We start from the raw sequence: 16,094 nt of genomic DNA on the forward strand, positions 1-16,094 counted from the left end.
CTGTTAAGGATTTAGTCAACAAACACTTACAATCCACTGCACGAGAACTGTACGCAGGTTAAAGACAAATATGAATAAAATAAAATCAAAACCCCAGCATTAGTGAGACATTCTACCCTCATCACAGACTGGATGTCTGAACTGAACCTGATTTGACCTTGTGATGCTGTGATCTCATTCCTTTAGGGCCTAACTTGCACACGTTCAACTCAGTGACAGACGCTGCTGTGAAGGCTCGTGCCAGAGAGCATGGGATTGGTCGGTGGTGATGTAATGCACCTGATGAATGCATCCGGCTCCTCCTCCTTCTCTTCCTCCTCATCCAGGCAGCAGTCCAGGCAGTATGAGCTCATATGTCCTTGGAAAAAAAAAAAAAAAAAAAAAAAAAAAAGGCAGGCAGGGGCATCTTTCATTCTTAAATAGCCCCTTGACAAATGAAATGGAACTGAGCCACTTTTTTTATAACTCTTCAGAGTGTAAGAGCTCCACTCCTTTAGACACCATTTAGATATGTTGGGTTTAGTTAGACCATCTAAAGTGACTGTCGATGTAGAAGACACAGTAATGAAATGTTCCATTTTCCTTTTTTCCAATTCCAGACTTATAATAACTTCACTGCTAAACATGTTATTTATTCAGTTTGATAAAAAACAAGATTCATTATCACATTCAGTTCTAAGAATAACTGCCTATTTTAGGCAGTAAAACATTATTTCTCTTCTCATTATAACGCTTTGAGAGCCTCTAGTTCTTGGCAACTTTATAAGACTTCCTCACAAAATAGTTGGCCAAATTATACCAGAAAAAAGCTACTTAATTAGCTTCAACACTATTGAGGTGATGCGTTTTTAAAGCCAATAAACTCAGTTGAGCCATCTGATTGGGAATGCTGCGTTTGAGGCACAATTCTTTTGTCAAACACTGACCTCTGGTGGTTGAATGTTTTAATTGCACCCAAAGACAATTCATATTAAAAAAAAGTATTTACTGATAATATCTAGAGAGATGAAGCAGTTGATTTTAGTTAACAGACAACAGCAAAAGTATTTTTCAATTGAAAACAATGTTATTAATTACAAAAACAATTCCACTAGACCCCAAAATCATTATTAAGGAGGAAAATCCTTGTAATGCACATCCATACTTACATGTAACTGGCATTAACTGTTGAGTGGATTGATTCTTTGGTTGCTTATTTACTTATTTACAGATTTGTTCACGCTTGGTTGTGTGAATTAATTTTATGTTCATTGTGTTTGTACACTGGTTCTTCTTTTTGGACATTGGGTAGATGCTTTATCAAAGACAGATTCTATTTCTTGATCACGTTTACTTATCATTTTCTGGTATTGTGTGCACTGCGTTTTCTTTTTTAAACACATATTTCTGCCAATTTTTCTATATCGGCCTTTATTATTAAACCACATTTAGTTGAAGCGATATGAATCCAGAGGAGTCCAGCTAAGAGGTCTGATGATCCAGAAAACAAAAAGTATAATGAACCAATCTGACCACATTCTGTCTGAGTACTTCTGTTTAATGCCCTCTGGACAACGTTATCTTACCCCACCAAGGAGAACAAACTGATGCTCTAAGTCTCAATCAGGCTTTTATAATTATGTGAATAGCTTTTGATGATTTCCAGATTCTATTGATTTTCCAGTTGTTATCTATGATTTACTTCTCATTGATAAATGCCATGGTCATCTTAATGTTCTACAACGGATGACCTACAGTCTGCTCCCATGATCTGTTGTGGCTGCGTTATTGTTTTTGTCTGTTTTAAACTGAGAGACTGTAAAACTAAATTGTCCATCAGGGATAAATACAGTTGTTTGAACTTAAGTGAACTGGATTGTATAAAATGTGCTTCATAAATAAAATGATCATTACTGTTCAGCTACTTTTTGACACAATACTTGAGGGTTCTTTGCTTTTTTACTGCTGGGATCTATTGGATTCAGTCCCTAAGTTTGTAGTTCATGGTCCTGAGTGTGCAGATTACCACTTGCACCACCAGCAGTGTATGAATGTTGAATAAATGAAATATAAATCTAATCCATTATTATTGTGGCCACCTGATTATTCATATATGCTGCTACTATGTACTGGACTGTCTTAGAGGCCTCTTCACACAGGGTCCTGTCTGGTGTGGTAGACCTCTATGACAAGTGGTTCCCAGTCTGTGTTCCCTGACCTCCCAAGGTAGTCCCCAAAGAGCACATTAGGTCTCTGAGGTTTTTAACTCCACATAACCTGTATGATTGTAAAATATCAGGCTACATGGAGTCGATTTGATGCTTATCCCCTTAAGTTTTTTGTCATCTTGATATTTTGTTTACTTTTGGGTGCTTGAAAAGACATACCTTTGAAACCAGGCCCAATGTTAAATTAATTAGGGTCATCAAAATCTGCTCTACAACATTTTAAAACATATCCAAAACATATCCAAAAATAATTTAAAAGAAGCTACTAGGCTACATCTTGTGCATCCAAACAATTTTCCCTTATGTATTGTGTTGTTTAGTTTGAGTAGTTTATGTCTATTCTGGAAACCTTGATATTTTGTCCTGCATGTTGAGTGCAACATGTCTGGGAAACGCCACAGTTCACATGATTTGTCCCTGGGGGTCTGGCTTTTTGGTAGTTGCATAAAGGGGATCCTCAAGGGAAATAGGTTGGGAATCATTGATTTAGATAAGTGTTTCTCAATCCTGGTCCTCAGGGGCCACCGCCCTGCATGTTTTAGTTCCGTCCAACTCCTGCACACCTGATTAAATGAACTGCTCGTCAAGTTCTTTGCAAGCCTGCTAATGAGCCATTAATTTGAGTCTGGTCTGTTAAAGATGAATACCTCTAAAACATACAGGGCAGTGGTCCCCGAGGACCAGGATTGAGAAACAGTAGGTAATGACACTGGTCTGTATAATTTATTGTCAAGTCCTGTTTTACCATGTTTTGTAATCAGATTTAAAACAAAGAAAAACACAACAAACAAAACAATTTAAAACAAGAAGTGTACTATGGACTAATTAGTTCTAAAATTTATAGCCCCCAATTAATTTCATTATGTATTACAATAAATCAGGAACTACTATATGTGCTATTTTATATATATATATATATATATATATATATATATATATATATATATATATATAACCCATACCATACCATACCACATTAATTTATATACATACAACATATGGTTGACCAAAGTGCTGTACAAGAAATAAAACACAGGACAGAAATAATTAAACACTAAAAACAAGGAGGACAACACATCCATGGGCTATTGTTGATGAGGTATTAGGTCATTCCAGTAGACAGGTGGACAGGTGTTAATTGCCTGACCAATCACTGTGCGGCATTCAATTGGCTCCAGTTATCAGATAATTAGCAGCTGCCAAATGGTAAAACATCAATGGAAATTATTTATTGAAGCCATCATGATTTATTAAGAGAGAGGAAACTATTCACAGTAACAGAGGTGACTCGGAGCTTGGTAAGTTGTTAGCCTTTCTATTATTAGCTTGTTTACCTTTGAGTTATGCTCGAAGGTAAACAAGCTAGCATAATGTCGATACTAGCTACTTTTTCCTTAAACCTAGCACTGAGTTAACACATGTTTGTATTTGGTAACAGTATTACATAAGAAAATAACCTATTCTTTTGTCTTTATGACGATTACAACAGTTTAATTCTTTTGACTGAAGTAAATGAAGTGACTTTACATAAATAAAGTGCCTATGACTGAAGCACTTTAAAGGCATTTAACGAAATTTTCACACCATGTAGTTATTGGATTAAAAGCGCATTTTAATAAAAGTCTTCATTTAACAAAAAGTAAAGTGCAATGATAAATATTAGGTGGTACCAATAGTAGCTCCAATTACTCTACAGTAAGTATAACTTCTTTGAAAATGTTTTTATATTCCTGGTGCATTACACCTACTTTGTAGCTGCTATCTTTAACTAATTCACTGTAATGGAGTATTTCAGATAAATATAAGGGAGTACTTGAAGTACATATCAACTGATAAAACTTGTGCATATAAATGTAACTTTGCATCATAATTTAAGTTGAAAGGAGCTACATGAATTGTAGGTTATGGTGTTAATTAAGGAAATTATCACGTGGATTAATCAGCATTTATGAATAAATAATGCGATTCAAATGGTTTTGAAATAAACCAGCAACACTAGCCCTTGCAGTTGTTTTGCAAGTGTACTTTATTGAAAGTGCTCTTTATCAGCAAGTGGCTGCAAAACTATCCTTCATCCTGGGTCTATTGATAGAATAATAATGAAAAAAGGTAAACAAACAAAAACTTTTTCTAAACAATGGCCTTTACAAATGCGTTTTGGTCATATTAACAATCATTTCCTTTCTGCTTGGTCTTTGAATTCTTGTATTGCTTTAGCTTTAAGTGTTTAGGCTCCCTAAAATCACCAAACACAGTTAAACCTTGGTAGTACCAGGTTGGAGCCCATTTTGGACTTAGAACTGACTTAATTCTCTATAAACAAGCTCTCCTCATGTACAGTATGTCACGGATTTGTTTACCACATCCCACTAAACAAACCAAAATATGAAAAGGATTTTAAAAAAGTACCATAGAATGGGAGCCAGGATGTTACTTTATGTGCTTTTCTTTTCGGTTCAGGTAAGATGCGGTAATGACAACTTAAGATGCGTGCTGTAGAGCCGGTATGTTCTGGCCTTAACCTCAGCTGTCACACCAGCAGTGAGCCCCTTCACATGCACACCAAGATATCTGGGAATTATACGTTTTTTTTTTTTTTTTTTTAACACATCTACATGTGATTTTGAAATAAGATATTTGACAAATCTGTGTGTACATTTACCAGTCCATCATCAGCTTTATTTCCGAGAACAATATTAGACTGATGAACAGAACACAATAACTGCTATTTTTTATATATTTATTACTGTTTTATTTTATATTTTTATTGGGTTTCACCGGCCCTCGAGTTCTTAATTTCCTTCTGTCATGTTCATGCTGGAATGACAATAAAGCACCTTGAACCTTGAACCTTGAGGACAAACTTCTTATTGTTTGCAAAGCATCCGTTTTTTTTTTTTTTTTTTTTTTTTTTTTTAACATGTTGGCATTATGAACAACAGTTTGCTGGTTCAGTTAAGGTCAGTTAATAGTTATTTGCACATTATAAAATACACACCCTCCGCTGTAAACAAATGCTATGTGCTTTTGTTTCTGTGTTGGCCATGTGCAGGTTAGCAGTTTTGATTCATGTAATAATGATTGAAACTGAATTACTTGATCAAGGTGATACAACTGATTAATTTGGTTACTTTTTGATGATTTTATTATTATTATTATAGCCAATCTTTTGTTTGAGCAAAATAAGTGGAGGAAACAGGTTTTGAAATGGTAGCTGACCTTTCTGTCTTCTCTTGCAGGTTTTTTTTTTCTTTTTGTGGTGACAACTTTTACAAGCCATTTTTAACTCCAGAGAAGGATCGTAAACAGGTCAAGCCCGAGCTCTTGCAATGTTTCTGATCTTTTTGCTTACCTGGTAAAGTTGTCATGGTTTAGTGTAAGACCTAAATACAAATACAGTCAGATAATGGACAAATAAATAGGCATTGATAGTTGGTAAACAACGAGCCGCCTCTTATTCCATTTCCCCATTACCACACACTCTATCAATTTCCATGACACTCTCTTTGCGTCCTAGTCCTTCTTACCAGTGATGCAAATAGAGGAGGTGAGGTGACAGGCATTTAACAGAATGAGACATCTTTGCTTCAGAGCTGCCATTTTAAACTGGCTGCAATTATATATGATGCCTTTGACAACTGTGTCTTCAAACCATTGTTTAGTTGCATCCTGCTCCTTTACGGAGTTCTGTCAAATGAGCATTAATCTGCGTGTGACAAATCATACATACTTTTAATTTAATTTACAACATGGAATTAATGTGTCACATCTACTTTGGACATCAAAAAAATACTTCAGTAAAGGATACACTGGTGTGTGTCCTCACATATAGATGCTCCAGCAAGCTTATTCTCTCTTTTTGGAACTGGTATAGTGCAAACATAAGTTAAACTCTTTATGCATGATTTTTTTTATGGAAAAAATGGAAAACTGGCTTAAAATTAGAGAAGACTGGATCCAAACCAGGTTTTTTAAGAAGAGGCCTGACCACATCATGTTTAAACAGCTGCGAGAGAAACTGAACATGGGCAAAATTAATGAAAGGTCAGGAGACATGGACCAGTGTACCCATGGTATCCATGGTAACCAGCTGGTTAAACAGTTAATTTACATTTTACAGATTAATATTTTCTCTTCTGGCCATAAGAGAAAATGATTGTTCACCTTGACTGTTCTTTCACCATTATGCCTGCATGACATGAAGCAGGTGAATGATTATTTTTTCTCACCACAGCTGTTGGTCCTACACGGGCAAATATGAACACATAAGAATATGAATGACAACTGAAATGTGAGCAAGTTCTTTCCAGGATCTCATCTGAAACAAATTGAGCTGATCTGTTACAATATTGGCTGAACTCATGCTAGTTAGTATGACAGTAAGGCTAAAAATATTATCACAATATCATTTTCTAGATTGATTGTAATATTGCTCATGATATAGTTTTAAGTATTTTGATAAAGACCATGAGTAACATGACTTTTGCTATGAAATATGTTATGCTGATTACTGAGATAAATTGTTTTGCTGTTTTGCTGCCTAATTTAAGCCTGCTTTTTATATGAACTTATTGTAACATGGATACTAATCAAACACATCAGGAGGACTATAGAAGAGATTGTTGCAAGGTTTTGTGTGTTAGCTTCAACCAGATGACTTGGCATTTGTACAGTTTTCCCTGATGGATAAATACAGTCTCTGCTGTCACAGGGGAGACACATCAGCACTTTCAGTGATTTTTCTCCACAAAATTGTGCTACCTTTTCCTCCAAGGCTTCCTGTCTGTGGTTCACCAGTCCACTGCTCTCACTGAGTGATTTACAGTGTGGAGATCAGTCATGTAGTTTTTAATATTATTATAATAATTTATGTTAGCAACCAGACTGAGTAGAGATGCACTGCACCAGGTTATAGTGGTCAAGCTAGTTTCCATCTGCAGTCCCTGTGGCAGGCAGAAGAGAAATTTAAGAGTTTAAAGATGATGATGATAATAATAATAATAATAATAATAATAATAATAATAATAATAATAATAATAATATTAAAACAGATACACAAAACACTAAATATATACATATACAAAACTCATACAGTGTCCAGAAAGCTCATTCCATACAGTGCAGAAGATATAGCGCCAAGGGAAAAATTAATGGTAACAAATACATAAAAGTCAAACTTTGCTAAGAGGCAAAAGTGGTAATGAGGTATGAGGGTCCGTTTGAGACATTATTCAGAATTACCCTCTCACAGACACATGTGAAATTTAAGTCATTCACACATTATACTGAAACCTCTCATTATATTGAAATCATTCACACACTATGGTGAAAACCTCTCATACACTATACTGAAACTGGCTCTTATATACAATATTGAAATTTCCTCCTCAAAGGAAGACCTGGACAGCACCGGTCTTCGTTTTACAGCACTGTATATCCCAATGGCCGAATTATGCTATTTGGCTAGTTAGCATGTCCTCATTCAGACTTACTACTGTCGGTTGTCCGGCTGATGTCGCATTAACCCTTAATAGTCTCTGCTGAGGCCAGAATAGTGTTAAAGTTGTCAGCTGCTTCAATGAGATTTCTTCCAGGCAACTGAACAGATATTAATACAGCGTAAGTCTTCGCAAAACATCTGTCATGGTCCAGCTTCTTCTTCTTCGGTTTGTTTTGAAAATGCGCTCCTGTTTTTTCTACTACGTAACTTCCGTTTCAACTGAAATAACTTCCTTTTCAAGTGAAATCCGCTCTCACACACACTAGTAGAATTCCTTTCATACATACTAGTGAAATTCCCTCTCACACACACTAGTAGAATTCCTTTCATACATACTAGTGAAATTTCCTCTCACACACACTAGTAGAATTCCTTTCATACATACTAGTGAAATTCCCTCTCACACACTAGTAGAATTCCTTTCATACATACTAGTGAAATTCCCTCTCACACACACACCAGTAGAATTCTTTTCATACATACTAGTGAAATTCCCTCTCACACACACCAGTAGAATTCCTTTCATACATACTAGTGAAATTCCCTCTCACACACTAGTAAAATTCCTTTCATACATACTAGTGAAATTCCCTCTCACACACACACCAGTAGAATTCTTTTCATACATACTAGTGAAATTCCCTCTCACACACTAGTAGAATTCCTTTCATACAAACTAGTGAAATTCCCTCTCACACACACTAGTAGAATTCCTTTCATACATACTAGTGAAATTCCCTCTCACACACTAGTAGAATTCCTTTCATACAAACTAGTGAAATTCCCTCTCACACACACTAGTAGAATTCCTTTCATACATACTAGTGAAATTCCCTCTCACACACTAGTAGAATTCCTTTCATACATACTAGTGAAATTCCCTCTCACACACACTAGTACAATTCCTTTCATACATACTAGTGAAATGCCCTCTCACACACACTAGTAGAATTCCTTTCATACATACTAGTGAAATTCCCTCTCACACACACTAGTAGAATTCCTTTCATACATACTAGTGAAATGTGATTTCAGAAATTACACTATAGTGTGTGAATGATTTCAGTATAGTGTATAAGAGCATTTCAGTATAGTGTATGAGCAGTTTTACTATAATGTGTGAATGATTTCAGTACAATATATGAGAGGTTTCAGTATAATGTGCGAATGACTTAAATTTCACATGTGTCTGTGAGAGGGTAATTCTGAATAATGTCTCAAACCGACCCTCATAATGAGGTGTTACTTGCTTTCGAGACACATTAAAATATTCACTGCTGATGGGATTGATTTCCTAAAATATATATAGTTTTTTTTTTGTTTCTCTGGAGGAAATTCTGTAATTGATGTATAAAAAGTAAATTAATATTGCTACATCATCACAAGGATCTTAAAATTTCATGCTTTAAACAGGAGTCCACAAAAGGACAACCTGACATATCAAGGATCATATTCCTGTAGGAAAATTAAAAGCAAACTTTACTTATCTTTGAATGTTTCATTCATTATTTCATTAAGTAAATATTTGCAACTAAATATTGGGAATGAATGCATTTTTAGATTTTAGATTCCCATAATTCTGAAATTGTATGTTCATGCTGTTAACCATTTCAAGGGAGTAAAAAATCCATTAAATCACCACAAATAAATTTAAATAACACAATTTCCAGATCTAAAGATATTGCTTAATTAAACCTGTAGATCTGAAATAGCTTTTATTGAACCTGCTGTTTAAAAAGATAAATGTTTCTTAGTTTAGTTTGATTTATTATCGTTTCTATGACTCTGTAAAGGACTGATACAGCCCTTGTGGTGGTAACATCACACTAAGTGAGATGTTGGATTTGAGCGCCACATTATACATGTAATAACAGTTTAAGGAGACAATCCATCACTGATGTCCTCTGTCACATCAGCTAGTGGAGGAAGAGAATTATCTGTCTGTGTGGGTCATCGTTTTCACTGCATTAGATGAGAAATATTTGATCATTTATCAATAACAATAGATGAAAGCTGAAATGATTTATTGCCTTTATAACAAAAGTCGGGCTGATGATGATGATGATGATGATGTTTGAGCGCTGCGGTCAGTGGAGCAGAAAGACAGGAAAAGGATGGAGGTAGATTAAAAAAGCAGACAAGCGAGGGAGGAACAGAAGGAAGGTGAAGCAAGGTGGGAATATGAGAGAAGGTAAAATAAAAGACTGGCTTTAAATCCATCTTTCTCCACACCCATCTTTGGTTATATGGATTGTGATGCCATTGGTTGTCACAATCTACTGCTTCATTTTATTTGCCACGAGACCTCTGACTTGTGTGTCTTCCAGCTTTTTCAGTTTTAGTTGAAGATGTTAAGGGTGCTGAACTTTGACATTCTTGGTACTACATGTTTGCAAATAAGTTTGTGCAACAAAGTATGCTAATTTCTTCTGGTTAGTGTGGGTTAGGGCACAGCGATGGGGATACCTTGTCCTTCAAAGTGAAATTTTCAGAGCCTCCCTCCCAATGGAGAGTTTGCACAATTTTGAAAGCTAATCAATCATTTATAAACCCTACTTACAATGCAGATTATTTTGCCGTATTAATATATACTGCAAGAAATGGAATGCAGCCCTGTCCTGTTGTAGTTTACAGTTTAGGAAATAGTTGTGGAAGTATACAGGTTCTGGAATAACATGCAGAGCAATCAGTATAAGCATACTTTCAACAATAGGAAATGATGTAATTGGCTTCAGTTAGAGGGTGCAAGAACATCCACCACATAGAATAAATACTGGGGCTCTGCAAGAAAAACAAGTTGTATGATGACGTTCAGTCTGTTTAGGTAAAATTTCAGCCGCTGCCCCTGTAGCTGTGTTTTAAGTTGCTAGGAGACACTCATAACGAAGGGTAGGAGGTAGCACTGAGACATGGGATCATCACAATGCAGCCAACGGTTTATTAAATATTGTTTTTAAAACTGATTTAGATCTTAAAGGGTTAAATAGGAACTTTGATGATAGGAAGTTAGTTTGTGCTTCATATTTGGAAGAATCTTGTGATTTATAATTTGATTCTGCTGATCAAAGATTACTACACACAGATAAAAGCAATTTAACTAATAAAACTCAGTTCATTTAATGTTAATTTATCTGAACATATTTTCTAATTAATGCCAGGTAAAACATTTGGGGGATCAATGTTTTTTCTGCATGTTTATCTTTGTGTACACCCTCATGTTTTCTTTGGTTTATTAAAATGAGAAGTTTAAGCTACACTTTGAGGAGACAAAATGCTGGATAGGTTAAAAGTGAATGTTTCAGAGTCCATTGTAGAGCTTTACCTCGTCAATCGTGGCATGTTTATCTGATGTAAGCACTGGGCCAGCCACCATGTCACTGTTATCAAAAGGCATAATCCATGTATTTATCTGGCTGGTAGCCGACTTGGCAGCTCTTCAGTCACAGAGCAAACTGGATTCATGACCTGCCAAAATGCAGTTTGGATCAATATATTCAGTTATAGTAAGAGCCTGTTTATCTCCTCATCTCAGGAGAAATTACAGCTCATCTCTGTCTCTGAAGTCTGGGAAAACAGACAGAAAGGCTTTGTTGCTGAAAGTCGTTGGACTTGAATTTGTATGAAAACGTTGCAACTGTGCATTATCTTTTGCTCAACTACCTTTTATCCTTTTGGATTTTGTAGTTTAATGATGATCTATATACTCGCCTTTTCCATGCTGCACTTGCTCTTTGCTCTGCCCTGTATCCACACTGTTCTTATTCAATCTTTTCCATAATTTTTATCACTAACTCCAATTTTATGTGTACTCATTTTATTCTTTTTACTTCCTCTTGTTTTTTCCTCTAAATTTAGTCTTCATCATCTTTTTTGTCACAATAATTTCCTGCCATATGTCCCTCTGTCACCATATTTAATCTTTTAATATTTTGCCTTCTGCATTTGCTCCTGTGGCTGTTTGTCATTTTAAACTCTGCCTGCCATCATAATGCACTGACATATCATTTTACAATGAAAATAAAAACAAATCTTTGGGATTTGACATTGAACAAGTCATTTGACAAATAAGCTCAGGTTGAGATGTAGACACAGTCTCCTCATGGAGTCAGCCTTTCCTCAGCTTAAAAAAAAAAAGAACAGCAATTATGCTCAAATGTTTCATTAGTATGTTTGATCCATGTTTCAGATTTGGGGGGAGGGCATTATTGTCTGTGTCTAATTCTAACAGAAGCACACCTCATTCTGCTTTATGAGGTAATAATCAGGTCATCACCTAAATCAAATCCTATGTAAGTCGGAAAGCTGTAATTCACACTTTGATCTTGTAATGTGACCAGTTTGATGGTAAACACAGGTATGTTATTTGGAAACTGAATAATAAATATTGATCATGCCAAAACACTTCTGTCTTTACCGTGAGTTCTTCTATCCTGAGAATTTCAAAGACAGCAGTAATGAGAACAAAGTCAACAACACTGGGGACAACAAAGCAGAGGGTGAAAACAGCACTAAGAGAGGTGACCACAAACTCATTTGAATAGCAAGAGCTAAGACAAGAGTCAACTTCTTTTACTGGCTGGAGAGGTCACGGTACAGGTAGACCCCGGTCAGATCCAGCAGGATTAACCTAAATTTCATGATTCAAAGTAAATAAATACATAAATGAATCAGATTATCAAGAGGAGCCTTATCCCCTTGGCAAAGCAAATTTGTTCGGCACAATACAGCTACCAGACTATCAAAAAAAAAAAAAAAATCCCGAGTTAGCCGTCAATACAAGATGCATCCCTGAGAAAATCTGCAAAAGTTCTGCAATGCATCTTCAAGTTTTTAACATAAGGTCATTTGTTAAATTACATCATAGAAACGAATAATAACGGATTAGATTTATATTGTCACGGTGAGACGGTGGTAAGGAAGTGGACCCAAATGCAGGACTCAGAGGCAGGAAGCAGACAGAATGCAGGAGACATGATAGGAAAACATGATGGATGATCTGACAGGACAACTGAAACCAATGGGTATAAATGCAGAGGTGAACTAACAGGAAGCAGGTGAAGCAAATGAGCAAATCAAACCAGGTGTACTAATGAACAGGAAGATGAAACAGAACGCAACACACCAGTGAAGAAACTACAAAATAAAACAGGAAACCAGACAACACACAGACCATGACATATATAGTCATTTCTTTTTTAAATGCTCTAAAGAGTAATCATTTTATTTGGAAATTAGGAAAAATATTGTCAGCACCATTGTCAGAACCAGAGATACTGATAATTTTGTGGTGCTCTGTGATATATTTTTTACTTTATTTTTTCCCTGAGCTGTATTTCTTTGTAACCTAAATCAAGACATGACTAATGTTACTCCCTTTTTATCACCTTTCTTTTCACCTCTCACTCTTGTTTCCTCTCTCCTCTGTTATCATTTCTGCCCTCGGTGTCACATGGACTTCCTTGCAGATCGTGGTCTGCTCTTCTCTGCTTCTCTGACTTCTGTAATTCAGTTCTCTCTCTCTCCTTCCCGAGTAATTGAAGTAATTTCCCACCTTGGCTATGATGAATGTGTCCCGCGTTCCCGCCATGCCCTTCTACTTTAGTCGGCCTAATTAAAGAAAACATCCCATGATTGCCTATTTTTCCTCGAGCGTGACAACCTATTATTCTCCCCAGCACCTGATTAGAGAGTTATTATGCTTAGATTTAGATTGATTTAACCAGGCAGCCTAATAAAAGACTACTTGAGTTGTGATTTAAATTCGGGGAATTGCAGGTTTTGGAGCCAGTCACGGTGTGTAATTGTTATTACTGGTTCATGATATGGTAGGCAGAGGAGGAGGGAGGGTGGAGGTTCTTGAAATTGAATTAGAAAATTAGAAGGTCACTCTTTGTACAACAGGTGACATTTTGGGACGTTCTTGCCACAATAGAGTTGTCAGGAGGAGGGACGTTCAGTCCCAGATTTGTCCAGAATGATAAATCATATCCATCGCTGGCTGCAGAATCTGACATATTTCTATCAAAGCAAGATTAATCTCTCCATCAGCTGCAGAAACACAGCTCATAATCATTTCCGAAAATTGGATGCAAAATGGGTAAATTGACTGCCGTTTGTGTTGTGGTGCTCTGCCCCCAGCTGAGGCTGTCATACTGTGAAAGCCAAATAAGAGGATACAGTCACATAATGCAGCAAATCGAACTGCAGGCCAGTCAGGAGGCGCGATTTCACTTCTTGATTGCTCCAAATAATTGCTAAGAGCAGTAAACCTCTTATATTGATGGTTTTTATTATGCTAAGGGTCAACGTTTCTCCAAGTTACCAGAAAAATAAATGGAAAGCACTTTAACATTTTATAAACCAACAAAAAAAACCGTACATTAAGAATTTAAGTCGGTTTTTACTTTAATCATACTTTCACTAAAATGTCTCCAGGCAGTTAACTGTTGGTTTAGATTAACTAGTATATGCATAAAAAATTCAAAATTGATTAAAAAAAAAAATAAAAAAAAAAACAGACACACACAAAAAAAACTGAAACTGGCTTTTAATATTGCACAAGATCACCCCAGTAGGACGTACCTGGGAAAACCTCCAAGGGGAGGCGGCCAGGAAGAATTCTAGCTAAACGCCGAAACCACTTCAGCTGATTTCTTTTGATATAGAAGAGCAGCATCTCTATTCCAAGCTCTGGAGCAGTGCCCTCTTTACTGCTGATGAAGCACTAATTCATCTGGCCATCTTTCACACCAACGTACCAGCTCTTATGAAGATCTTGAGATACTGACGCAAAGAGTCAATCCCCCTAAAAAACTTCACCTCAGAATCGCCTCACTCTTACCCTCCCGGCTACTCCACACTATGGCTTCACTCAGGTCTAGTTGGCATAACTGCACTTACTGACTCAGCTGAGTAGCATTTTGATAAATGGCACAATTAGAGGAAAAATGAACAGTTTTACTGGGGCCGTGTCATGAAAGCACAGAGGCTTTACACTCACTGTCAGAGGTCTAAATCAGGTTAATCTTTCATGTCTGATATCCAGCGGTGTCAAAGACAGCGTGGTTTGACTTATCTTTGATGTGTATTCACAGGTAGCATTATTGGCAGTTACTACTTCACAGTCAATGTGAGTAACAGCTACATACTGCTGGTAGCAGCACAGATTAATATGTGAATACAGCGATTTGACTGATGGCTTTATGTGCAGATAATGTGGGTGAATTAAAATAGAAGCACAAAATAGATTTAAAATTAACATTTCTGTTCTATTTGATGGAAACTCAGTGATTAGTCTTTGAGATCTAATTAACGGAAAATCAAGTTGTTTTTTTTTTTAATAAAATATTTAATCTGTTTTCTTCCCAGATTAGTCAACACTTATCTGTTAAACTCATTATCTCATTATTAACTCAGCTGTGCTCAAGTTAAACATACAGGTGATTATGATTATGGCTTACAGCTTATCCATCCATCCATTTTTTGCCGCTTATCCGGAGTTGGGTCGTTGGGGCAGCTACCTAAGCAGGGAAACCCAGACTTCCCTCTCCCCGGTCACATTCACCAGCACATCCGGAGGGATCCCGAGACGTTCCCAGGCCAGCCAAGAGATGTAGTCCGTCCAGCGTGTCCTGGGTCTTCCTTGGGGCCTCTTTCCGGTGGGACGTGCCCGGAACACCTCACCAGGGAGGCGTCCAGAAGGCATCCTAACCAGATGCCCAAGCCACCTCATCTGGCTCCTTTTGATGTGGAGGAGCAATGGCTCTACTCTGAGCCCCTCCTGGATCACCGAGCTTCTCACCCTATCTCTAAGGGAGAGCACGGCTGCCCTGCGGAGAAAACTCATTTCGGCCGCTTGTATTCGCGATCTTGTTCTTTCGGTCACTACCCACAGCTCATGACCATAGGTGAGGGTAGGAACGTCGATCGACCGGTAAATCAAGAGCTTTGCCTTTTGGCTCAGCTCATTCTTCACCACGACAGACCGATGCAGAGTCCGCATCACTGCAGACACCGCACCGATCTGCCGCCGCTTACAGCTTATAAAAACCTAAATATCAAAATCTCTGAAAATTAGAATAGTGTGAAAGGGTACAGTGTTGCCTCTAAGTGCCACACTCTACCCAGCTAACTAATTCAAAACACATACAAAGGACTTCTGAGCATTAAAATGGTCTGTCTGTTTCAGTAGAATTTGCAATCATGGGGAAGGTTGCTGACCTGAAAGTTGTGCAGAAAACCATCATTGACACCCTCCACAAGGTGCCAAAAGAAATTTGATGCTCCTAAAGTGCTTCATCAAAGCACATCAATAAAAAGTTGAGTGGAAGAGAAAAAAGTGGGAGAAAGCAGGGATGACGCAGCCTGGAGAGAATCGTCAGGAAAAG

General features: G+C 37.0%; 1 long non-coding RNA gene across 1 annotated transcript; it reads left to right on the forward strand.

Moving 5' to 3' along the window:
* Positions 1–2,778: 2,778 nt before the first annotated feature.
* On the forward strand, positions 2,779–10,687 carry LOC121635851. The gene is made up of 3 exons (XR_006009547.1): positions 2,779–2,903; positions 7,615–7,619; positions 10,676–10,687. It is a non-coding gene; the product is annotated as an uncharacterized LOC121635851 (long non-coding RNA).
* Positions 10,688–16,094: the final 5,407 nt, after the last annotated feature.

This window comes from Melanotaenia boesemani, chromosome 24 (genome assembly GCF_017639745.1).
Source record: "Melanotaenia boesemani isolate fMelBoe1 chromosome 24, fMelBoe1.pri, whole genome shotgun sequence".
In the NCBI taxonomy this organism is placed as follows: Eukaryota; Metazoa; Chordata; class Actinopteri; order Atheriniformes; family Melanotaeniidae; genus Melanotaenia; species Melanotaenia boesemani.